Source organism: Varroa destructor, unplaced genomic scaffold, assembly GCF_002443255.2.
Source record: "Varroa destructor unplaced genomic scaffold, Vdes_3.0 BEIS01000002.1, whole genome shotgun sequence".
Classification (NCBI taxonomy): domain Eukaryota; kingdom Metazoa; phylum Arthropoda; class Arachnida; order Mesostigmata; family Varroidae; genus Varroa; species Varroa destructor.
In genome coordinates, this window is record NW_019211455.1 from 22,863,646 (window position 1) to 22,891,586 (window position 27,941).

The 27,941-nt window shown below is 40.7% G+C and overlaps 1 long non-coding RNA gene across 1 annotated transcript; it reads right to left on the reverse strand.

Annotated features, from left to right (window-relative positions):
* Positions 1-5,312: 5,312 nt before the first annotated feature.
* Positions 5,313-27,839, reverse strand: LOC111244588 (uncharacterized). Its single transcript, XR_002670972.2, has 5 exons — positions 27,763-27,839; positions 27,561-27,624; positions 8,115-8,357; positions 7,482-7,652; positions 5,313-7,217 (listed from the first exon to the last, which is right to left on the reverse strand). It is a non-coding gene; the product is annotated as an uncharacterized LOC111244588 (long non-coding RNA).
* Positions 27,840-27,941: the final 102 nt, after the last annotated feature.

The following is a 27,941-nucleotide window of genomic DNA, read 5'->3' on the forward strand; positions in this document are numbered from 1 at the left end:
GCGATAGGTCACCGCCGCCTCCCCCGTACTCCCCGAAGACCATAAAGTAAGGGGACGTTTTTGTCTTTTGTCCTTCACTCGTGCATGGCAGTACGCGTGTGTTCAATAGTACGCGTGAGGCCATTTGTGAGTCATCTTTTAGCTGACGGCACTATCCCTGCATCACGCAGTACCTTAATCGACCTCTACTGGCTAGCGCAAGTTGTTCTGCCATGTGCTGAGCATGGTTCCTGCTATGCCCAGTTGTAGGAGCCACTGAAAATCGAAAACATTAATGAAGGCGAGAGCTGAATAAACGAGCAGAGAAATCCGGGATCGAGGTAAGGGTAGAGTTGGAGAAGCGCGACTATCTAGGGTCCCTTTACTATGCCACATTTTTCTGTGGCTCCTTTGCTTTGCGCTCAAGCGTAAATGCATCATATTATGCGGGTTCTGCGCAGGTCGCAGAAGATGTACAAAGATAAAGCAATAGAAGGATAGTGTTGAAAAATGAACAGAGAAAGGGCCAAAATACGATGTGTTGATTTGGTTATTGTTAACTGATAGGGAACAATGTCTCAAGTGGTAATGTGACGTGGATCAACGTAGCACATCGTTGTACGTTCGTTAACGTTTTTATAACGTTTTATTATAAAGAGCAGTAAAAGCACGAGCTGGTGGTATATCTAGAGAAAAACTGTGAAGCTGGGTAGTTTATATATTCTGATATTACCATACACGACCATAACAAAGGCAACAATGGTCGTTTTGTGAGTGAACCGTCTTATATATGAAAATTTGCCATCAATTTTGCCTGGAGCTCACTTATTCACGTATTCGAATCTATGTGATATTTATTCTAGGAAAAAAAAATCCACTTTTGTTAGTTAAAGCCGCCGCACGAGATTATGTAGGCTGCATTATAGTATATTGGTTACATGCTTTGATAAATACCAAGCTAAAGGAACGAGCATGGTTTGTGCTTAGCACGTGCATATCATGCAATATGAATCCAATAGGGACTACCGATTCTTGTCTATCAGAGGTGATTACATTTCCTTTTAGCAGTTCCCAGATATATTGGCTGTATCCCAGGTAGCAGACTGTTTGCTGCACCTATAATGCCTATATTAATTCAGTATTTTATGGTAGGCGTTATTTTATAAAAAAAAAAATATTTTCGGCTTGATACATCTGGCTAACAACAGTAGAAAGTGAAGGTTCTATCGTTTACGCTTCTGAATACACCTTATACAGGGGGTGTTTGTAAAGCAACTTTTCCAATTCATTTTTATAACGATGAGGTCTACGGAAAAAGGTGTAAAGTCATAATTCAGCAATATGCACTGGTGCAGTTTCTCAAATTGATCCTTGATTTTTTTTCTAAACGCTACTGTTTTTAAAACCTTGACACTTTCTTGTCTTTACGGAGAGAAGCTCGAAGTCAATTTCATACGATATATCTCTTGATTTGAAGCGAAATGCATCCTCACATTCTCTTTAAGGTGGATTATCGGTAGCTTTAGCTAATGCTGGCTATAACTTTTCCAAGTATATTCATCATGGAATTCTTTCTACGGCTATAATCCGCAGTTCTTTCGATATATATATATATATATATGAAAAAACTTATCAGGTTTGTTTATTTGAAGTTTGCCACAAAGTATTATTTATGATACAAGTTTTTGGCCATGATTCACCTCACTCATACGGCAACGAATTTGGCTAACATCGCGGAAAATTCCAAGTGAATTTCTCAACATCCCCTGATATTGCACAATTAAAAGGCAACGAGTTTTATCCAAGAATGTCAGTATTTTTCGACATTTTTTAATCAATATTAAAAAAATGAACGTTAGCATTATCTTTATCTATACACGAGAGTCACGTGCAGTAACAGAGAACAATATTTATTGCTATATTAAAATTTTTTTTTCATCTAACGGGATAGTTAAATGAAAGGGAACTAGAAATCGTCATCTTGGCATTAGATCATTTCCCGTAACCGACAGTTACGCTGTTGATATATTCGATATGAAAAATAAATTTAGACCTACAATATATACAACGGTGTATTGTGTCGCCTTGAACTCTTCATTGTGCCTGTGCCTATTTATATATCTAAATAAATATATATGTAAATGTTACATAATATATGTTCTTAACGTGATCATTTAAAAGTATTGTTATCGCTCAGATTGTGCAACAGCACTGCGACGAATTTCTGACGGAGCGGTGGCTCCCGACGAAAATGATCTTGACGGGCGTTGAGTGACTTCATTGCACGGTAAGGTAAATTTCCAGCGCGGTGTATATAGCCATAGGCTTTAACTGTTAAAGAGAGGAAGTTGATATCACTTCGGGGTGGAGATGGCGCCAAGAAACCATTAATGGATGAAGTGAAGTTTGAAAGCATTTTGTGCCTATGATTTTACGATTGAAGTGATACGTGATCCGTTCAACTTCTGCCCTATTTTGACTAGGACCACTGGAGAAAAGCATGCGATCAAGAAGGTATACGATTTATTCTTTTCGTCCGCTCTGCTTTCCTTAGGAATAAATTGTGTATTCCTTTAGGGCTGATTAGCTCGGTTTGGAAGAGTTTCCATCGAGCGTAACCGCTATAGCTCCTTTTAGAAAAATTTATAGCGAAATCCACAACAACCGTTCGGTGATCGTCACCACTGCTTTATGGCAACTAACAAGGACTACACGAGACATATTTTCCCTTCCCAAATATTAGCACAGTTGTTCTACTAAACTGCACACTTCCTTTGGTTCATCTAAAAGTTCCAGCGTTTTAAAAATCAGTGGGAGCGATAAGTTCGTTACCAGTATCATATGCTTTGCCTAACGACTCAATGTCTATTTGCAATTATTTATGGGAGCGTATTTTGTACGGGCTAACTTTAGACCGCGTACTGCACATGCTCGTTTGCCCTCGTCGTTAATTTCGCTTTGTTCTATTCGATGGACCCGACAAGGTCCACTACATCTGCTAACGCTACATTTTAACGGCCATTCAGTGTACAGATATAAACAGAACGAGCAAATTGGACGGTATTTCTATGTTCACCTTTGCGGGCGACGGTGATTCTATAATGCACGGATATATTAGCTTGATTATTGTTAAAAAAAAAAATCACATTCAGGCTTTTTATACAGCTGCAAGCCTAAGTATTTGGATCGTAGCTGAGCTGATATTGTCATCATGGTTTTTTTCTGTTCATCGAGGAGCTGCATCTAAGTCAGGTCACTCTATAAAGCGCGAACGATAGAGGAAATGAAGCAGCTCTTGCCTTTTACTCAAAACTCCCTTTTCATTTTACGTTTCTCCCTCAGCTTCTATTACGGTTTAGCCAGAAAAACACGCGTCCTATAGCCACCAATAACGGCTTCACCAGAGGCGGCTTTCTCGCGATGAAGAATCGATTAGAAGCTACGACGCAGACGAATCGAACAGAACAGTATTCCATTAAGATAATCGTTTGACACATGCTGCTCCTCCCGATTCTTTGATATTCCTTGTAAATGTCTGCATCTATAATCAATGTGCACAATTCATACGTGACTGAAGATAACGATGAACTACATGCTAAATATTCGAGGCCAGTACGGGCTGGTGCAATGGGTTATGATTAGGAGACCTCGATCTCACACGGTACGACGCACATAAAATGTGCCTTGCTAGCGTTGTTCTCCATGAAGCGTACCTGTTTAACAGCGACATCCATATATGACAAATATTATTTAAGGCTAATCTTTATTATCAGTCCTTTGAAAAACTGATAAGTACTAGCTGGAATGGGAAATGCTTCTCATGCATATATATATACGTATGCGCACGGTGCATAAAAATGGGTTCACTGGTGAACATTGAAAGCGAGCCACTGACGAAGCCTGATGCATGGTTAAAAAAAAAAAAAAAACGAGTGTTGACAGTTTCTTTTGCACAGCTGGTATCATTTCCTGGCGTGTGCAATTAGTTTTCGTCGTAGCTCACCACTTAGGCTGACGACATGCGGCGTGTGGCCTATTCGCTCTCTCCGACCCGTCGTGTTCTTTTAACTTCAAGGAAAATTATTGTACATGGAAGAAGCTCTACCCAAAAGAGGCCAATGCAGTTATCCATGGTATAGCAGCGTATGCAAATGGTGCCGGGGCATCACACCGCCACACAGCTGGCAAACTACCAGATAACATAGGCCGGGGAAGAACTTTACACGTGAACAGCACGTCGAGGTCGAGCCCCGAAAACGAGTAACAATCAGAAATAACTCGTCATCCTTGAACTCTTCCATTGTCTATATTAGACACCACAGAGTAGTTCAATGGCGACATTAGTCGCCATTGGACTACTCTGTGGTGTACGCGTCGAATGATGTCCTTTATACGTCCTTTTGTCGGTTCCAGTGATCATGACAGGTTAGGTGTTATGCAACACGGATTACTTGTTAGCGTATGCAATGGTCACGTGTTTGATAGGCAAGCTAATTGAACTCATGCTTCACGTCGTAACTTGGAAATTTACGATAGTAGGACAAAGTACCAATTAATCGCCCATGTTAAGCCCTCATTCGAATAAGAAACGTAATAGACGATAACGAATAGCAGATGAATAGAACGACAACGGTGCCTAATATCGACATATAGAACAAGCAGTCTATATCTGTTTGGTTACTGCACTTCCCCTCTTGCTCTATTACTTAGCAATTTGTCAGACTTGGCGATCGTCCAGTTTAATCTTGCAAGCTGTTAAAACTTGTCTTGCAACATATCTATAGTGAAAAAAGAACTTCCTTAACGAAAACCATTGGCTGGCACTAATTTTTTTGTTTCGTTAGAAGGCCCAGGCCCGAATGCAAAGGATAGTTATTTTTTTTAGTTGCCTCAATATTGCCTTCGGCCTAAATCTAACGTATCTAGATAAGACAAATAACAATTACTTTTACTCCGTTTCTATCGAAATGAATTGATACGAGAGATTAGCATAAAATCAAAGCATGGTAAAATCTTCGGCAAAATCTCCAACTAAACAAATATTAGAAGTAAGAAACAATGATCTGGATACCTTATAGCAAACAACATATCTGCGTATAGATACTTAAACATTAATTTCAGCAATAAAAGCTGAATCTCTGTAGGTCTAGATAAGAAGATAAATGATTTCTGTCTGAGCCTGCATTACATCAACGGTGGTATTCAACCTGCTCATTTGAACGTAATACTAAGAAAAACAAAGGAAAAAAACAAGCATCGTTTTAAAGCAAAAATACAGTTCTATTGAATAAGCATATCACGCATGGGACGTTTGCTCTTGTTGCCTTTTGCGATTCGTTTCTCTTATTATTTACGTTAACGCAAAAAATAAAGAAAACGTTACTTTCGTTATTAAACTTCCATTGTTGACATTAGTTTACAAACCGATCGCTTCATATACCATGGCCGCTAATCAGATATTTCTATGAACAATATCATTCCAAACAAATCTTCAAATTTCACCATAACTTGATAGCAAAAAGATTTCGAGAACTTAAATGTCGCGATAATCACCCAATGGAAAGCTCGGTCGGTCGTCTACGTGACAGAATAGACTAAATGAAAAGGTTCCTTTCTTTTCTTTTAGACGAGTGATAAGACGTTATTAAGTCGGAAAGGATGAGATGTAGGACGTCTTTATCAGAAAGTGGTACTACCCATTCAACTGACGGAACTATAAAAGCCGTGTGCGGGTTGGTCGGAACCGAACCGAATGAATTGAAAAGGTCAGATGAAGGGAAAGCTTTGTTCAAATTTGATAATCAGGGGAAGTCCTTTTGTCATAAACTCAATGAGAAAGATTATTCGATTATTAAAAGAAATTATATTACTTTGCCCAAGAGACGCAGGGTTTTCAGAGCGAGCAAAAAGAAACGAGAAAAAGCTGCGCTGACAATCACAGCAGTAGAATCACAATATCACTGTGTTACTGCGATATTTTTAGTTTAGACTGAGTTAGGGGTAAACACGACAAATGGCGGGCTAAATTGTACTTGTAATAACTGAACCAAATCAACTCATCCGGTCCACCATTATTCAGTTTCTCTTAATTTCGCTATATATATATATATATATTTTATAGTTTTGTTGAGCGTGTGATGTCACAATCAAGCGCCTAAGTACTATCACAATTTGCTCGATTTTTACTCTTGTAAGTCTTATAGCCGCGCTTCAGAATCTATGATCGGAAATACAATTGCTAGAAATGGTTGTACATAGTCCAGTCGTATCTTCTGTTGTACTTCAAGTATCGGTCTTCCTGTAATTGGTGTCTATTGCAGAGGTATAGAAATTACAGGATGTACCTTTCAGCGCCTCCCTGTGTGCGAGTGCACCTACTCCGTTGACAGGCTCGACGCAGCGTTTTTCCGAAGCAATAGTAAGATACGCAGTCACTGGCCTTTGCACGACGATTGTAAGCGGGGATTACATAAAGAGATTATATAGAACGCTCCGAATCGTATTGTTCGCTTGCAGCGACGGCTAGGGTCACAAGCTGTCTATGTATCAATCTACACGAATATACAATAGTATCGTCTTGTATTTCGAAAATCTATGGATGTTATTATCGATTGACTTCCTTTTTTTGTCGGTTCGAAGCCAGACTAGCGGATTGTTGCCACCCGTCCTGTGTGCTTGGTGCTGTTTTAGTTTTTTTTTCATATGTTGTTTGTTTTTCACGCATGGATGTTTGTAAGTGCGATAAACAGCTAAAGACAAGTTCGCACTGTCCCTTGCGTAACCATAACTATGGGCAGTCCTGCTTGTTTTTTTCAGATGCAGCGTATTCCCATGTGATGATGAAGCCTACGTCGATTTTATAGTGCAGATTCTAAAACGGTGGTCATAGCAATTAACGTAAGCAGTCAAACTTATTTGGTACTAGATTTCTGTAGCGGCTTTCTTTCTGCGTCACCGGTACTTGAGGCTTTCCTGCAGGTGCAGGAGTGGTGATGTATACGATGCGAATACCTACCTTCTACTTGCGTTTTCTTCTACATATCAAATCAGAGGATAGTCGTAATCACTCCAGATTTCACTCCTGGGATGCACCCCGTGCTCGGAATTTACCTGTAGGCTTCACATTCACCAGTATATGATTGAAGTACGTGTATATGCGCTTACATGCTTCGAGTTTTACTTCCGGTATCGCTACTAGGCATTCCATCACGCAGCTGACTCCCAGCACGAAATGAAGTCTGTTTAAGTCCGGATTCAAATTTAGACCACAACGTGTATGTAAGATTAGCAACCAAATACGATACCCACTAAGCTGTTACGGGTATTTTACTACGGGTTTATTTTATCCAAACCCGTAGTTAGCCCTTTGAGGCGGACAATGAAGGAAACCGCTGGGATTTACAAAGGAAGAAAATTACACCACTATTAGACAAATTATCGTATCCTGGTGTAAAAAAAAATAAAAATAGTGAATAAGTACTGCTGTGTAGAGGAACCCTTACCCTCGAAGAAGAAGGCGGCGAGTGAGAAGCGCATCAGAAATGTGTTGACGATTGCGCTCTGAAGAGTGAAGATACTTGACCGCTATTATTTCGGGTTGAAATAAAATGGCGGTTTTGGCTCGATTCTAACTAGTAGTTCACGATACCTGGTACGAAAGGTTTGAGGTAACTCTGAAAGTAAAGGTGCATGGGGTGTGTTACTGAAGACCGATCTTCAGTCGGGTCGGGGGCCTGAACTGCTTCAACGAATTAGTGCGGGTAAATCGAAATGCTACGTGCATAGTCATTTTACTGTTCCAGGAAATTGGTTTGCAAAAATAGACAGCTAACTAATTAACAATTAATTTCAGCTGGACTAGTTTAGTATCGGAAAAACAAGGCAAGCCTGAAAATTCTAAGTTAGCCGAAACGTAATTTCGACAATATATAAATTTCGGCAGCTGCATATTTAGCGAACTTGTTTCATTAGAAATTTAGCGTAAGTATTCTCTGAGATGTTCTACGTGCTGTTATTATTTTGCCCCGGGGTTCGTCAGCAGTAGTTTTTCTGAGGGACAAAATGATAGGACAGGGCACCTACATGATCGATTCCGCCTGTCTGCGATATTCCAGTTACGAAAAGCGTATACTTACACATGCAAACTTGATCCGGCAACTCTCGAAATTTTGACTACCGAAAAAGGTGCAGCCGAGGCCAATTGTGTGATTGCCAAGAAATTAGCTGTATTTGAAATAACTGCTTTTAATGTTTATGAGTTGTAAAGATCTGGATTTGAACTGTGAATTAAGTTTTGAACAGCTGCACAAAGTGAATATCGATGATTTGCAAGCATTTTGGCCAGTTCTCTGCACATTGGCCTGCATGTCCTGGATCGCCTGCAAGTATTCAAAAGCAAGAAAAGGTAGGACAGTAAATTCTGCACTAACCCGATACAAGTGTCAACCTTCAGTTAAGCACGTACATATATATTTGTAATCTCTGTACAAGATTCCCACAACTTTTTCATGCAAAACGCATTATTAAACATCAGATAAGCCTTAACGTAAGCAACTCATAGGATTTTGTAGAACCTGAAAAGGGTTCTCAACTAGAAGTTACAGAGGTGCACTGTAAACTTCGACTGGACTTGAATTGTTAAACAAAATCCAAAAAGGATTATTCATGTCAGAGCCCTGAAGATATAAAAGACCGCACACCATGCGACATTTGATTTTACAACACATAGGCTAAGGCCATTAAATTGAATTAATTATTATTAAATTAAAATAAATTAGAGTGACCTCATGAATTAAACACGGAATTTATACGTATTTTCAGTAGAAATTACTCAATACTATATGTGGACATCCTACTAACCCTTTTCATGTTACTTTTTCTTGGAGCTTTTAAAAAAGAACGTAATTGGGATGATATTTAACTATTTTGACTTAAATTTATAGAGTTGAGCTTTGACTAAAGTAGTGCAATTCCAGTTCACTTGTCTGAAGCTACATGTTACCTGTGCTGTTTTAACGTTCGTATTTTTCCATAAATAGTCTTAAAAATAATAGTAACCAGGTTACCTTTGAAAAAAATATAACAATCGAACCTTATCTTGACCTAGGCGCCAGTTCCTCTAGCAAATGATGATATTGAAGACCGTAGTGAATCGAACGTCATTAAAACGGGCTCCACTTCACTCAGAATAAGCTAGCGGATAAATCATTTTTATCTAATATTAAAGTTACTTTGGTGCCTAACTTCACCCTTATGATTCACCTTATGTTCCTGGCTACTACGCCACTGCTGGCAGGAACACAGCAACGAGAATTTTAGACGGTCAGAAAGTAATGTTTTGACAGTCTTCAGCCTTTGTTACTTGTAAATCTTATTTTGCCGTTTGGCTTAAAGCTTAACGTTCTCTTTGAACTACTCTTCGTTTGCTGGGCCCTTTGAATTTTGGCTGAGTTTGTTCATAACAGTGCATTGTGCTCAGTTAGTTAAATCATAAACTGCTCTCTTCACTGTTTCCCGTTAAGGAATATTTACCTGCGACACCAGGAGCGGGATGGAAGATTGAAAGCTAAGTCGCAACGCTTGCCGAAGTTTGTCTTATGGCTTTGAAACCGAAAATCTCTATTTAAACCGTAAACCACACTTCCGACGACCCGTCCATTTCAGGAAAATTAAGGTTCGTGTGCAAGGAGCAATTTTTCCGCCAAATAGGCAACGGTAATAAAAGAACGACCCTCTATAACAAAATCTATTGCAAAAAATCCCGAATTAGCTTTAGCCAGATTATAATCGTTCGCATTCATACAGTATGGCTCGTAGGACAAGTGATTTAAGAGAAACGTAAGAAAATAGGTTTATCAATAATCGCCTCTCTTGTAAGCATTTAGCCGGGGTATACGTTTACTGCCAAATCGGTGCAGCAAGATTACGGAAAGCCACACAAATTACCTCAGTATAATAAATAATTGGCCTTCTTTAAATATCGTCACCATTTTATGTAAGCTAACAACCGAAGCTTTCTAGCCAATCTGCTAGATACCGTGTACTATAGAATTAAGACCAGCCAGGTTCCACTAATTGTGTTTGTAGAAGGTAACAGAAAAAATGTCCATGCATTCCCCTATAACGTGCTTTGTGAAGCCGTTATATTGATTTAGCGCCTTCTGATAATGGCTGATATAAAATCTAGAAGTCGAGAAAAATTAAGGTGAACTGTTTTCACAATGCTTCCGTAATACAATAAAGCGAAAGAATAGGCAAATAGGCACAGACGGCATGCGTTTGCATACATTGTGAGTAAGCCTGGTAAAGGTCCTGCAGGTGTTCAGCAAAAAGAAGCTCGACCAGGCAAAGTAACAGACGTGGATAAGATGAGGCAAGGGTAGCCTTTGCCTCGTCAAAGAGCGACCTAACTAACCAGGGCCGATGGAGAGTCATTTAAAATTGTTTGGGGCTAAGCGTAGCTTATCAGCGTGCATGGAGTAAATGTGATTAATACAGAACTTCGCATACTTAGGCACAAGACACTGCGCACATGTAGAAGGCCAATTTCTCGATGACTTTGTTATATTGATACTGAAATGCAAGTTACCACAGGTCACTGGGTGGGTAGATCATAAATGTGGGCTGACGCACTGGCTGACGCTATTCAAGTGACTAGAAAACAGGCACAAGAAAGTGAAACTGTCAGAGGTTAACGAATATCTAAGTTATAGATCGTTTTCAGTATAAACGGAAGGAGTGATCTAATAATAGATATAATATTCATAATAATAAATAAGAAGAATAAAACACGAAACGCGTATGGTTTTTGTTGAATTATGGATACAAAGTTGAAAAAGTTAGTGCTTAAAAACAGCTTAGACCTGTGTAAACGTCGTTTTATAATTGCAAATCTGAGCTGAACAAAACTCTGTAACTCATATGGTCGCATCGCCAAATTAACTGATTTCATTCAGCCGATTTGTAGTGGAGGTATTAGTTCTGAGGGGCAGCTGAGTCGAATCCGGCACAAACACTAATCCAAAGGATAGAATTTTGGGTCACGATACTTGAGCAGTAGGAAATTTGTCCGTATGTGTGAAATCTATATTGGGCCGTAATATATGTACGTCCTCTTGTAATCCGCTTTCTAACCCCACTTTTGACTCGCGCTTTTTCCATGACAAAAAACGGCCCAGTTGCCTAGCCGATCATTTACTCGGCCTTCATTCCGTTAGTCTCATAGCAAAACAGCTCCTATCCGTGTACGGTTCGTCTCGCTAGAGACAGTTTTTTCAATCCCTGCCTACCAAAGCCAGACCAGACGTGTGCGGTTTCTTCCTGAATGTGCGGTCTGCTGGCAACGTGCTCATGCTATCCTGCCGTCCAGTATCGGCTTTCACCCTTCGCCTGACCTTCAAAGGCGCTCAACGGTTCATCGACTGAAAACCGCTGAAGAGACGAAAAGATGACAAGAACAAGCGCTTTCAGAATGGAAAGCAAGGCAACCTTTCCTCTGTCAACTAGACCGAAATAAATCACATGCTAAAATCAAAACGCACCAATTTTTCCCCGTCTAAGTTTAACGGATACCGGAACGACTGAGCATAGACTATATGGTCAGTATTTGTGATTCGATAGTCTTCTTGTTAGTTGTAGTATTGTAGTATTATAGAATTAAAACAGTATATGACCATTGTTTGTCATAGGGCAGAACAGAGGAAAGAGCACAAGAAATAGTCTGTGTCTCAGGATAATTGTAATTCCAGTGAACTCGTTTTGTTTGAGTATCGAAAAGTAAGCGCAAGAATATGTGAGTATTTTTACTTTAATATATTTTTATTTGAAACACATTTGTAGAAGAAATATTCGCTGTTACAGATACCCCTATTTGTAAAAAGAGAGTCCGGCGTAAATGCGGAGAAAAACGACACTTCTTCAACTTTTGTAGACCTTTATCTCTCCGAGCAAGCTGACTTCGTATTGCCTACTTAAGGCCTCACTGTTTAGATTTAACCCATTTAAAATTCTTAGATAAGAAGTCACGAGCCTAATGGAAAAATATCTAATCTTGCTTGTTCTTTAATTTATGTTTTTTTACCTTCATTGAAAGTGATTAACTAGACGTACTAACAAACTCTTAAGCTCAAAAAGGGCGTAAATACCTTTAGAATTAGAAGATCGTTCGTGCATGTGATATATGTTTGCGTCGAACGGGTCGTACCTATTGCAAATATAAATTTCTGAAGCTCAGCTTTCGATGTTATCCACAAAGTTTGTTACTGTTCAAAAACACAGGTTCGATGATAATTTCTTTGAATTAGTTTTCTACAGAAAGCAAATCTAAATTTTATTTGATTCTCAACTGATTATTCAGGAATATTGAATATTCAAGAAGCGTACTTTCAAGAATAGAAATAAGGCTCGGAATGTACGCATTTACCACAATGTACTACCTAATAAATGTTCCGAGCTTTAATGTCCAATACTGCCGTTAAGCATAGCTTCACACGCAGTGTTCTACATAGAAGTACTACTCTAACTTTGGCGTCAGGAATCTACCGGATTTCGAAGCCGCATGACGTAATATGAACGTGTTGCATTGTTGCGGAAAGTTCCTTACAATATGCTACCTTCGACACAACTGTAATAATGCAAGATACAACTGTTCAATAGAAAACTTCCGAAAATAACTCGTCAGAATAAGTTTTACGTAAGGAATAAACAAGTTAAAGGAAAGAGCCGTCCAATGCGTCCAAGGAAGGATATCCACTTTTAATTATAAACGAAAATACCTTTTGTATTTAGATACGTGTAGTCTGCGTCCTAACTTTACCCTTTCATTGGCGTTAAAGAGGAAGAGTCTTCAAGGAGTTAACCGAAGATAAGAGTATCCACAAAATTTAACCTCGTGTAGTGAAACGTAACGGTTCTACTGTAAGGCAATTCTCAATGGAGAGGCAAAATTACCGTAAAGGTTTGGTCATAGACTTACCTCAAGTTGGCTTTGTTTTAGAAGTGAAGAATCCGGCATGAATGTAATGTTAACAAATAAAATATGAGAAAACGAACCTACAACAATATAGGATCCTGAAAAATGCAAAAACATCTAAAATGTATATTTGTGTTTGTCCAAACTCTTATTGAACCGACCTTTTTGAACATCTGTTGCCTCACCGTTACGTCGAAATGGTGGCCCGCAAGTTTTGCTTTCTTTTACGTAATCCCTATATTTATGTTTAAATCCGAATATTTTTTGCTATCTGGCTAACACATTATCGTATTCTACTCGTGGATAGGCAAAGCACCTGTCTACCCTTTCAGTTCTATGACTTGCAGAATACCTCCTCTAATGTCATTGGTCTGCTTGGATGGCCTCAGGCAACTGTTAGCACTTCATGTTCCCATATCTCATAGTCAGCCTGCTGCTGGTATTTCCCTCCCTTGTAATGTATGTGCGACATTTGAAACAACTTATATGGCCAGCCCCGTACTTAAAATGTCGTTTTTGTCTCTGCTCCCCCTATGTTCTTCGCTCACGTATTCTATCTAAGCAATTAGGGATGGAGCTACAATGACAAGGTTTTGAACGGTGCCCCGAAGACGGCAACGTCGCACATAGGAACACAAATAGAGCGTGAGGTCGTTGCAACAACCGCAATATTAGTAGCAGCGTTGCCAGCGGCTGTAGAGGACTAGTCGTAGCGATATTAGCAGTGCTGGAAACGCTACGAGAGCACGATAAAAATAATTTTTTGGATGACTGGACAACGACGATTCACATCATCGCTGCGGACAGTTGGAGTAGGCCGCGGAGCCTGAGTAGACCTACAATGTAGACGTACTCTTATAGTACGGTGCGAAAACAAAGTCCCACTTTTTGGATATCACGACAAATTGTCACCAACAGGTTGCCAACCCGCTGACGCCATCTAGTACGTATTACGGAGCTCTAACGATTATCATACTGAGACAAATATGTAAAATTAACGAGTATCTTCGGTCGACAATACGTCAACGGATACGTAAATAATACATAAATCGTCATCCTGCCTCTGTAGAACTGAGGAAGTTTTTTAACATTTATAAAATATCGATAAAAGAATGAATCGACATATGTAAAGTTTTGGATTCTGTTAGAGCTAATTATCATGTTCATTAGTGAATATGATCAGGATTTCCCATCGGAAAACGCTAAGATGCCCTTTAACGAAGAACGAATAAAGTTTGCTACCTTTTCCATTAGCACATCAAAGCGTAATGCACAGCATAAGTTTCGGACGTTAAGCCTATGCAGCCTTATACATCTACATACTGTGGTATTGGCACAGGCCAGTTCAATTCAGGCTTACAAAAATCAAAGCACGGGTACATCGACATGCTGGCGCATCAGGATTCCGACTAACGATGCCGATTGTACTGCATGAAATACGCTTTCACCGTTGATTGGCATGTCCAGTACTGGTGACACCAGGTCCGTGTTTATCCAGAAATGATTTTGTCAACGGTGAAGCTTGCCCGCAACTAGCTAATCAATTAAGCAATTGATGAAATGTATAGACAGCGTACCGCTGGGAAGCGACGTCATAGCGCGCGCATCGCACTTTTTTTTCTGCATCGTTTTAAAGCTTTGCAAGGCGAAGTGCAAGCCTTCAGAAGCAAGCCAATGCGCTCGTCCACTAGGCCTTTGAAGGACGAAAAGATGAACATGTCCAAGCAGCACGGAACTACCCGTATTGCGCCTTTATCGATAAAGCAATTATGGTTATCGGCGGCGCTATCTTAGAGCCTTTTAAACCGGCCTTGCCGCCATCTATTGCGGTGCATGCGGCCACGAAAATGGATATAAATAGTATAATAGCCGAAGTGAATAAGCATCCCGGTATTCAAATGACCTGGTAGCCATCTTTATCCAGACAAGCTACCATTAGTAGATGAAGTTCGAAAATGATGGATTTATAATCGTTGTTGAGCCGCTACTATGGAACTGGAAGCTGCTGCTGCACCCAGAATCCGAGCCGCATGTCCTATTTGTTTCCCTTTTCGGGTCGGAGCGCAAGGCAGCCAATGAAAAGCTTGCCAGAAGGGCAACTCAGGAGAATGCGCCTTTCGCTGTTTTGTCTCTTTCAATGACATAGCGTAAAGAAGTTGAGAGTGGGCGCAACTTGAAAGACGATGTAACGAAGGAAATCGCGTGGAACATCGCACGGTGAATCAAATCCTTTTTAAGAGTGAGATTAATATGGCTCCAAAAGAAACTCTACAGACTAGTCATAAGAACACCTTTGTAGCGCCGTTGACCCGCCGCGGAAAGAATCGACAGTACGGACTGCCGACGTGAACGCAAGAATTCAGAATATTTATGAGTTTTTTAAGGAACGCATTAGGAAATCGCTTCAGCCCTTCAAAGAGAACTCCTCGTTATCCGATCCGTTATCAGTGTGTCGGCACTCTTCATGGAATTGCAGCTCCCGCCGCCATCGACGATTGAAGACATCTTGAAGTAGGCTCTGATCGCACTGCAAACACAGACCATGCTTAGGGACAGCAGCCCCACATCTCACACTCAGTCACAAGCACGCCCTCAGAAAAGTAATCGGGGCCAAAGTCATGAGAAGCGCTAAAGTTCATTCGGTGGAACTACAAGGACGCCTCTACATTAGCGCTACTCGCATCAGAAGTCTTGGGCTACAGTCGATAGCATTGTGCTTACAAAGAACTGGGCGACCGGCCCATCCAAGTTACTTCGTCCATTGTCCTGTGCAAAAGGGAACAAGCCATGGCCACATATACGGAAAGTCAGTGGTTTACCATTATGGAGCTGTGGACCTCATTGCGGGCCATATGGAAAACGACATTACGGCTTTGTGTGGCCCCAGAACACTGCTTGTGCGTCAAGTGTAAAGAAGTGACCGTAACGTTTGAGGAAAAGCTTGTTGGCGGCCTGCAGGCCATGGCGGGCCCTACTTCCAACGCTTCCACAATTGTAGCAGGATACTATAATGCACGTCTGGACCACCTTGCGTCGAGCCGGACGTCAGCCCTTGCAGACACACTAATGCATCACCATTGGTGAACGATCAACTCCAGCAAAATATTAACGCTTGTTAGCCCTGCAGGGAGCTCTATCATAGTTATCTCTTCAACGAACACGAGTAGCAACACTCCCATACACGTCGGAGAGAATTGTTCTTTTTATGAAGGAGGACAGTTTCGGCCACACATTGCCGTCGGATTGGATTTCAAGATTTCCTATAGGACAATCGCTTGTCCGTATAGATTGAACTCGAAAAAGCTTCTGGAATGGGACAAACTCAATCGGTGTTAGGGTTTATTCGCATCATCTAATGACATTCTGCAGTTTTCAATTTGTTCAGCCTACCCCACGAAACTTCGCCCATAGTTTAAATATATTTCCATCTCGCCCGCCATGCCTGAAGCGCCTTTGGGCTACTGGCAATACTACAGCCGGCAGTGGCATCACTGGCCGTAAATATATGCTGCCCCGCATGAAAATACCTGGAATAGGGGGGAACTATTCTTATAAGGGACGGCGTATGTCGCTTTGGCAGGCCTACATCGTGTCCCATTGCCTCATTAGTGCATATCCTTTCTGGAGTGTTTTCATCTAATGACAGCGTACATCAAAGACTCTGAGCGCTCAGTGCAGCGTGGAACGAATCGACAACGAGCAAACACGAAAGGCTGAGCCAGGAGTTCTTTATCATGGAAGCGACTGAAGGGCTTGAAAAACTATACTCAAGGAAGGTATCAGAACCAGAGAGGACTTAAAATGAACACCTCAAGATCGCCGTAGAGCTGGCGCTGTGCTAAAATGCTTTATTCAACGAATGTCCTTGTTCCGGACTGACTTCCCTTCATTGGTGGGATGCAATGCTTCGCGTTGTTCCAGAAGACAAAGGCGAACTAAATCAACCAATCATATGGGGCGGGGCGGCGAAGAAAAGCATCTACTATGAACTTTTTTCTAGTACTTGTTAGCAAGAAAACTAAACGTGTTCTTGAAAGCAACATATACTCAGGAGGAAGCATTTGACTGGAGCAGCATATAAGATGTTATTTACCAATATCAAACGCATTTTAAGCAGCCCTCGACGATATCCCTAAGCAGTGTTTATAGACTATGCGCTGAAAACTTTTTTTCTTAAGCGTCCTGGCCGACATCGCTGTCCTTGCGAACCTAACAGCTTTACAAGAACAGGACTATAATCAATGGGGGGGTTTCAAAGCTTTTTCCTCAGACTGCGAGTGTTGCTTAGGGTAACAACTCGAGCCTCTTCATTTTCGCAATTTTGCTTAAAGATCTTATTGACAAGATATAATCGGCTCAAGATATACAGGTGAAGGTTCCTTCCGACGCAGATAATCTAGTTATTTACGGATGCAGTTGCTTATATGCGCAGAAGGCCAGGTACTGTTGCTTCGAAAATTCGTAGGCGTCGATCCCAAGTTATATCAAAACAGGACTATGATGGACGAGGTCTGGGAATGACTTTACCGACCTAATAGACGTGCAGGGCACGATTTTCATTATCGCTTACGCAAAGTATAAAAGTGTCATGAACTCAGTGAATATTGTGCTTCTTATTGTGCGAATTAAATGTAGACAACCTTCGGATCTGTCTCATGGCCCTCTCTGCTTGCTAGTCCAAGTACTGGACAGCTAGACTGGTAACTAATGGAAAAATTGAAGTAGTATATTCTATAACATGAAACGAGACCATTGGTAGGTTCAAAATAATAATAAAATAATAAATCCTAAAGCAACCATTTTAGGAATCATCTTGTGACATTAGTTTTAGCCAGGTTTGTAAAGCCGGCATATGTATGGTATAAGATACTATATAAAGCCTATTATGTTGTTATAAACATTTGAGTGTCTAAAATGCTACCTTACGAAGGCGAATAAATTAGTTTAAAGTACGCGAAAGTATAATTGTCAAGTATAGATGTTGACTTTTGTAAGGAGCACGCCGGGGCAAACGGCTACATTCATCACTACCACGGCGGCCCTGCCCTTTTGTGTTTACGATTTTTTAGCAGTGCCTTTTATTTAAGTATCTCGCCAATCTGTAACCTGCTACTCATATGCGTAACGAAACGCTAGCACACTGTAAAAATTTTGACAGTATTTTTCAATACGGTCTATTTGCAAATAGCGACGTGACAAACAGCGGCAAATAACCGTGACAACGTCAACCTTCCGTTACGTCGGAATAAGTTGGGGACATAAACAGGTGAGAAAACCTATGTGTATGCTCTGTTGCCTAAAGCAGTGACGCTGGCATAGGCGAGGTTTCACCGATGGCGGTGGAACCGTGAAGTAATGATACGCAGAATGGAGCATCCTGCCAGATATCCGTGCTCGAGCCGAAATTAACGAAGGTTTTTAATATGGCTCCTAATTATGAATACACGTTTTTGGATATATCTAAGCACGGAGAGACTGGCCATGGAACTTTATTTCCTGTTTAGTGATAGTCTGAATATGTAAGAAAGGGCATTTGTGATTCTTGTGTCATTGAATAAAACTTTCGACCTTGATTGCGTTTTTAGTTCGAACAGAATCTTATTAAAATTTTATTTGATAGCAAGTTAAAGTCCCTAAGAACCACAAAGTTCAAAACATGCAGAAACTGACTGATATAATTGGTAAGCGACGCTCTTCTCGAAAAGACAGTCGATAATTGCTGCATCGAAAAAAAAAAAAAGAAGATCTCAGAATAGTAACGCAGCCTCTTCAGTTCGGTAAAGTCAACAAGATGTGATCTCGATTTCATTCCAGTTACGTGCGAGTGACAGACACCCAAATTTAATCTAATTGTGAGACATTTTTACTCGTATACTATTGAATGCATATTATCTTCCGCGGTTGTCTTCAAAAATAAGTTCAAGGTTTTATATGGGAATCGAACAGAGCGGCCCATTAAGGGGAAAGCACGCTCAAGTAATAATTCATGCATGTTTATAATCACAATTAATATGAAATCACCAATCATTATGATGGGTCAGTACTTCGTCGTGAAGTAATTGGCGGTTGTAGCTAGCTGGAATACGCGTATTGCGCATATGAGGCCGCGACGGTTGCTAGCGACGGTGATCTTGATCTTTTAACGGAACGATATCGGTGAAGAAGGCAAAACATGCGAAATTAGTAACAGACTGCAAAGGAGAGTAAGTACTGAAGTCTGAAGATTGACTGGCTCCCACCTAATTAAAAAAACACTAGCTGCCATAAAATCAGATAGCTAAAGATACGTAAAAAGACTTTACTTAATTGAAGGGTCATACAGTGGAAATTTCTGTTTGTTCTAATAGGCAAGCTGAGCAGACATTGTCAATTCGTCCCGTTCGTGAGATTGGAGTCTAAATATCCACATCTGCCGGCTAAACTCTAAATGGCTAAAGATAAATGGCCGTTTTTCGTTTCGGCCAGACATACTGTTCGACGTCAAACGTGGGTTAAGGGCTATGTTAATAGGGAAATGGGTGACAAGCTGAAAAATGGTGCAAACTATATGCATGATAATAAACAAATGGCACGCCGTGGTGCCGGTTGATCGGTTGGTATATGATGTGAGCTGTAGATGTTAAGGTATTGAGCAGGTAAATGTTCGATCATGGTTAATAACAGGAATAATGAGATAGGCACAGTCAATCAAAGACATACATTATTGAGCCTTTTATTAGAGCAAATCGTTAAACTATCGCTTAAATACCTTTGCCATTATAGGATAGCTTATATTTATAAGAGGTCGTCTACAGCTAACTACAGTTCAACGTTTGAATGATAATTAAAACCAATATTCTCACTAAGAAAGAGATCAGTATCAGAAGGAACTAGTAAGCGAACTTTAATTATTTTGAATATTTTTCTGGAAGTGATTGTGACTGAAAGTGGGATTGATCTTAATGGATACTTTAAAAGGCCTTCAGATACAACCAAAGCGCATGCAATTGTTGCACATTTCGGATACGTAACGTAAAAGGTGAAAATTCAAGAGCGAGAATGTTCTGGCTGTACAGGTTACCGCCTTTTGTAGAATCTAGAAGCGCTTGTCTAAACAGTTAAAATGAGCTCTCTAAATAGGCACGCGCGGTCGGGGGAAGCGCGGGGAAAGGAGGGAGGGGTGTTGAAAAGCAGCAGACGCCGCGACGCAGACGAACATTCGCTCGTCGGACGGACAGAGAGAAGTTTTGGCGTCTTAGCTAGCGGCCCGGTTGGTTAGTGTCCGCGGTGCGCTGAGCCTATTCATACGTTATTGGCAATTTCCGTGCTCGACAATACCCGCGTGTTTATACATACGCATACACATACCTATAAGGTCGATATTTTGGGCCTAGCAAGGTTTGTTCTACCAGTCTGTTAAGAGCGAACGAGTCCCAAAAGGTGCTGGCAAGCCTTGCCGGACTTGGAACCTTGACCTTAGATCTTATTTCAGCAGGCCTCGTAAAGAAAATGAGCGCTCCATCTTAGAAAGCTAACGCGGAGGCAAAGTTCTCTGCAGTGAAGAGCGCTCTATGCAGTATCAGCAGTTATTTTATGGACTTATGAAATTCTCTTTCTTGCTCTTCTGCCTATTTGCTTTTTGCTGCGAACACTTACTACCTGGAGGCAGAAGGCTGCTGTAAGAGAATGCCGCGTCGTCGGTAGCTCGGTGACGAAGGATATTGCAAACTCCTAGATGGCCATTTCCTAAACCTAACGGCCAGCACTATCCTCTTTACCGACTCGGCCTCTTATGTCTTCTCAGTTCCGACCGCTTTATCCGAACATTTTTTTGAGGAAATTGACGACATATTCAAAGCCGGCGGGGACACGGTGGCACGCCCATATTATTTGCGACGTGCGCGAATGAAGGTCAGGCCACGATAGTACGCATGAAAGGGTTGACAATAAAAAATAAACCTTGAATTGTACTGAAAACCCAAAAGCAAAATATATATTGTCTACATTATTATGGCCATGTAAAATCATATGGTCCAGAAAGTTGTGTACGCTTTTCTAGAAGCCAAAGGACCCAATACCTCTTCAAATGTGTAGTAGTCAGTTAGTTGTCTGCACTATCATATGCAATGCGCCAACAGAGAGCCAGAAAGTGGGTTTTGTTAACAACTTTACGCATAACTCCCATGAGTAAAACTAAAATTAACAATTCATCCTATTTATTTCGATTCGAGCGTTCAGTGTTTTCAGCACAGCTAACTTCACCTTTCGATGCTAGAAATGGACGGTCTTTGCAAGGTAAACACAATTATTACGACAGTTAGAGCAGCGTGCAGCCCGACTCAGAGCGTCCTTCGTATCATTTCGCATTTACGGTGTCAATCTGTGCGTTAACCAACGAGGTCACTTTGAGTAGGTCTCGGGTGTCGTATATATATATATCTAAGTGCATACGCTGCTAAGGCCACTTAGAGGGTCGCTGACATATGGCGAACTTTGTCGTAAGCATACCCAATCCAGGAAACAGTTATGGTAGACGTTCAGCAATGTACTGTGTGGATCAGGATTCGTTGACGCATGATGTTGACTTTGGCTTATATTTGGCATATAGAAAAGACCCCAGGAAAAAGACAAGCCCATTCATACAATATGGTAGCGTGACGTGGCTATATGTATTGTAGATCGTCGCGACCGAACGTGTTTACATCGTTTCGAGGTTGGATGGATAAGCGTACTATCAAAATCGAGTTAATAACTATTTTGATTGCCCAGTATCTCAAACTGCCAAAGCGGCGAGGTCAGCTCATTCTGGTCTTAACCTTTAACTGCTGTGGCCATCGCTTTGAGTAGAATTTATACACCCACATGTCAGGCACCCTACGGAGAGTCTCGTTTACTGGATGAACCACTGCCGAGGTCTTTGGTGGTGAGCTTTCTCTAAGTCAGTAACTACTGGCCTACTCCAAATTCGAAATGGTGCCATAAATAAAACTCGATATGGTGCCGGGTATACGTGAGGTGAGCTTCAACGAGGGGCCAGTGGTTTGGCCACTTGGCCATATTTATTTGTTGTTTCCTTTTCCACGCAGCTGTCTAAAATCCTACAGGTAGTATTCTTCAGATGTACGCATAATGATACATCAAAGAGTAACTTTTGTATACGTTTGCTAATTTCGATAAGGGGAGTGACACTTTAATAATTTGTGAGTTGATTTAATTATATAATATGTGTATATATAATAGCTGGATTCTGTTAGCGCATTAGCGGCTTTTGTTGTTTGTTTCGTCGTGGTGTAACTTGATGATTACCCACAGAGGAGTACTTTATTTGAATTAGCCTGTGTGACTTGAATAAGGATATCTTTTTGATATACGATGAGAAGGCTATAACTGTGAAGTTTGATCGTTTACCTCAGGATCTAAGGTTTTCCCTTTTCACCCCACTGTCTGCCACTTTCTGTGCAGCACTACTTGTCAATTTTGCCAACAGCAACAACTGTTAGGGATACCATCCTTCTAAATATATTATTGGTAAAGACGTAGAACTACCTCATGGAAACGGCCAATACAAGAAGGAATACTTTATTCTCACGTAACATCATCATAGTCAGATTGGAAGAGAGTGACTTTTCAATTGGCTTATGTTATGAATCCTTATAAATTATGCTTGGATCATCATATATGGAAACCGGGTAATAAAATGAATAAAGATTGGCCGTCAGATGTAATCGAACAATCTTAAACACAATCTGGCACGGGACCTTTCCCTCAGAACCCTACGATTAAGCACTGAATACATATGATCATCCTATTATGCTCGCCGCATCCGGCAGCCGGATTTGTTACCAGATTAACCAAACTCAAATGGCCCTTGAAGCACCCCGTACCGTAGGCCTGGATACGGGATTTGGGAAGCCGTCGCTAAGTGCGGCATTGCCTCCCTGCTTTAGTGTCGTCTGTCTGCCGCGTATAGACCTTCTCCATCAGACCGTATTCAAACTGGAGATGGACCGCAGGCAATAATGGAAAACGAAACACGATACCCCATTGTTTGTCTTGTGTCCAGCCGTAATTTAGTTGCTATAAGCGATTCTTCAATATCTTTAGTCTAGCACGATACTCAGCCAGCGGACGTGACAGTCTTCGTAGCGGAAAGTCTCCTCCAGCAATGCTCTTCGCCTCTAGTCGCGAACTGCACATTGCCGACAATGATCTTCCTACATGGCGACACCTAAATAGTAGTGGTAGCTGAGTCCTTCCCAGCTCGTCGGGAAGTTTCGGGATCTCGTTTTGTAAGTAGCTGTTATGGTTTGCATGCATGACGACTAAGGGCAGATGCAACTAATCCATATGCATCAAGAAAAAAACGAATCCGTCCAGATCGAGGTAATGAGTGTTGTCGTCGGACTTTGGCGGGCGCGTGGGAATGCGAAAGCATACGAGACTCTGGAATGACTCTGCTTTGTATCGACAACGATTCATTGTCTCGTAGAGTATTTTGAAATAAAAGCCGTATCATACAAGGAAGAAGCATGTACAGCATATGTGTTATATCGCGCTCCTAGCTTCATTCTTCAGAGTGTAATAAACTTCACGTAGACAAACAGTAGAGTTCACTGGTTTATATGAGGAGACAGTGAAGTAATTTGTTTTTGTCTTCGATACTTTGATTGAGGTGTGTCACAATATTTTCGACAAAACTCAGTCATACCGATTTGATTACAACGCAACAATGTGCTTCAAATAACTGAAAAATACGCCTGCGTATTATACCTATGAGTTCATTTTCGCCACTGGCTATAAATCTTCATTTTTGCTACGTTTTATAGCCTTTATATTATCCAGCCCCTAAAGAGTAGAAATCCTTTCAGCCCTATTCGTGGGTATTTCTCACATATTCACTAGCTTCATCTGGACATTAAGCATCTTACGTATGTACGTCTACCTGTCAAGGAATGACTTACGCACTCTCTCATATACGGCAGCAGACAAGACGAGACGCCAGTTAATGTACCCCTCGGAGACATTCACGTCTGTCCAAATTGAGGTAATTATTGAAATCATGTGGGCCGTATTATTGCTTGCTTGGTTTGCCTATTGGGGCTTGGTTTGCCTTTTCGGTATGGTCGGCTTTGCGATCGCTGTGATTCCACCGGCGGTTTTTCGAAAAAGGGCAAAAGTCCGTTACATCAGACAGGCGTAGAATGACTCAATATAGTATACGCGTGGCGCACAGACGGAAGCACAGATGGCTAACACTGTCTGTCCCTGCAAAGGGATAACGGTGTTTTGATTACCATCTAATTTCCGTTCCTCCTAACGTTAACTATTTCGTTGTCTCTACTAATACCGGACTCTCTTTAACTGTGTTGGATGTCGACCTGTTTTATAGGTTCAGTGGCGTGACACGCATTGTCGATAGCCAGACAGTCCGACGTTAACCTAGCATTCCCTAACGAAAATGGATGATTTCCGCGGTGCCGTTCTTCAATGACATCGAACCCTACATTGTCACCATAACGAAAGCATAACAGGTTAAAGCTGCGAGTTTATTAACAATGACCAATCGATCACTGTACAAGTCTTTTATATATTTTTACCTGTATAAATAATAGGTATTATTATTATTAGGCACTCGTGTGATAGCAAAGGTACTTTATAATGGCACTAGAAATATTCAACGAACAACAATGATCCGTTTTATAAAGATAAAGTCTCCAGTCAATCGATGCCTAGAGGGCGAACTTTTATACGATTTTCGCGACGTTTACAGGGTAATTTATAAATATAAACACTAACAATGTTGCGTGTTTGAGAAACACAAAAAAAAAGGCTTTGTCTTTTACTTTAGCGCACAATCATTTAAAGGCCATCGGAGGCAATGTTACCTTATCTTTGGCCTGTGCACCTAAGGGGCGTTGCACTACGTAGCATTTGTGTCCGAGCTGAGTATACGGTTCGTGAACACAATGAACTGACGTTTTTGTTTCGTAACTTATATGTCCCTGATAGACTATTTTTGATCTTTAAGGAAGCAAGCTAAACTAATGGAAAAATTAACCTAACTTAAACGGAAACAAATATGCCATCTCAACTGCAAACAACCCATAATATTTATAGTCGCTTTAGAACCTGTCCTCTAAAGGAGTCAGCATTGTCATCGAAAGACGAGTTTCAGAATCGTCAGAAGCGTATTTTGACACGGTAGGACCTGCATAGCTAATCCCCTTCGTTGTATTCCATGGGAGTGTTTGATGTGAAAGATGCTAATTTAAGATGTACGGGCTATTGGTGTTGTCGAAAGTAAGAAACAGTCCGCTAGAAAGTACGTTTGCCTTTTGTCGATGTATAATTTTGGACGTCCTCAAAGAGAAAACGGCCACTGAATGGTACCGGACCGGATGAGGTCGTATCTTCGTCAAGCAGTGAATATATGGCTTTTATGTAGCAATATTTTTACAGATTACAAAGTGGTGATGTTCTATCACCGAACGTTTACTAGGCGCAACCATTGTTCCGGAAAAATGTTTACGACAGGTCGTTCACTAAACACATCTTTATCTCACAATCTAAAGGAGGTTTAAAAAGAAAATACGTCGTTAGCCCATATAGGCAGGCATACAGGGTAAAACTGGATAGGCCAGAGGTGGAGTTATATGAGCCACCGGCCATTTTGTCAACGAGCACGTGTATTAACGAGCATAAGCTTAAGATATATATTAGTAGGTTGAATTGTAAGTTAGTTCTGTCCATTTCCTTGTCATATCAGCGACCTTTGTATAGAGTATGCAGTGGTTCATATATAGCTATTAATGCAGAAACTTTTATAATGTCCAAATCGCTTTCAGTTCAAATATACTTGTCGAACAGGCAAAACAGCAGTAGAAAAATGGTCTGCTTACTTTGATTCTTTACGTTTCGATTAAATGCAAAACAAATAAATGCTCTGATATAATTCTGTTTCTCAAAAGATACCCGAAATAAAACGCCGCCGTTTAAAAATATAACACACCTATGTAGTTCTTGACCTCTGGGGTTCCACTACACCTACAAGTGGCAATGAAAAAGAACGTATGATTTACTGCACAAAAAGAGGTGACACATCCGCAGCATTCACAATACAACTTTTTACTGTCCAAATGTACGATCATGTCTATTATAACCCAAGGTTGCATGGACTCATATTTGTCCAAGAACAATCAACGACCCTCTGGTTCGTCTGTGAGTCCCTGATGAGAAGGAGGAAACAGATTTCATGCGACATTATCTTTCATTGCATTCGTCTAGACTCCCTTTTACGGTTGTTTAAAGCAAACTGGGTTGCAAGTTTAGCTCAGTGCCGCAGACGAACATGAGCACGTTGCCAAATGATGCCCCTGCCAGCCTGCCGCTATAATCTAGACTATATTGATCTACGGATATATTGAGTATTATATACCTACATATGTATGAATACATGCGCAGTGTGTCCTCGTATAGGTCAGCCCTTGACCTGGTACCGGAATGAGAATCACTGGATAGCGTCGGCATTAAACCTGTCATGCAATTAAAGGAAGCGCCCAAAAGGTGCTAGATGTACTGAAATGAATGGTTTTCCCCAACTCTGAACTTTGAGCGAGGTCTATTCAAATGGGCCTTCTAATTGTAGTGCCTATAGCGCACTATGAAGGCAACTTCTTAACAGCTCACTTTACGTATTCGCACGTTTGACAGCGAAGGCCATGATGCAAAGGACGTGAAGAAGTGAGTGCTACGCAAGCTAAGTATCAAAGAACTCATTCCCACTACGTCTATGTTGTCTTTAAAAAAAAAAATAAAACAGACTACTAGATAGATCGATAGAGTGATGCTAATAAAGTATGCATGGACCTCATACTAAAAAAAGTACATGGAAAAGAAAGCCATACATTTGTACAGCGAAAAATTCACTCGTATAAATGAATTTTTCGCTGTAGAATTCCCATCGAGTTCAAGGTTTGCTCACCAAAAAATGTACCACCATCTCCATGGTGATTTTCCATGATGAAACATTATTGGCTAGAAAACTTTGTTTTTAAGAGCTTAATTGTAAACATCATATATTCCCATGCGTTGTTTGTTATTGATATATATATATGTACGCTTAAATATTATCATTTAGCTTAACACAAAATAAGCCTAGTGAAATGAGATAAAGTATCTGACAAGGGTTTGTTTAGGTATCGTCGAACGTTTGTTAATAAACGTTGTTTCTTACTTGCAGATTTGTCAATTTGTAGTGCAATATAGTAACTTCTCTCCAACACTTTATAAACAGCTGTAGAATGGACGGCGTAACTTTGTGAGAGTAGTGTGCTAGCTTTTCGTAGTTGTTAAGAGGCTAATTTGACTTTTTCAGTGTACTCTTTTTAGCTTCGAATAATATTGTTTACAATTTAGCATCACTTCAATAAAGGATATTGTTAACTTGCCTAGAACTAACAACCGTTGGATTTTCATTCCCCAAAACGCGTTGGGGGTACCCCCTAACAAAAGGCGATTGAGTATTGGTGTGCCCACTGCGCTATACTTCCGTAAAGGGTCGGAGTAAATAATAACGGAGGTGTTTGATAAATATTATATATCTTATTATTTAGAAGCAAAGCAGATGACTTACTATACCCGTGAGAGTAGGCGAGTCCTCCTCACAAGCTCTGTTCACATCCGACCACATCCAGCCCCTGAAATTTAGGTTCGTTTATGTCCTTTATCTGTTTGTTAGTGTTCTAGACGTTGGTTCTCAAACGTTGCCGTTAGTGGCACATTGAGATATTCAACAGTAGAACCATTTAGTCCATTCCGTCGCAAAAAAAACCTACCTGTTGCACAAGGGTGTGCCTACTCTACGGCATCGTTTTTTTACTTCTCAAGCAATCTTGCGAAGTTTTCTCGAAGAACGCTATAGCTCCTCGTTTGAGACCGACTGAGAAACAATAGCCATGCGAAAAAAAAAGGCAAAAGGGGTACACGTTTTCAGCCAATAGAAATTGGCCACTAT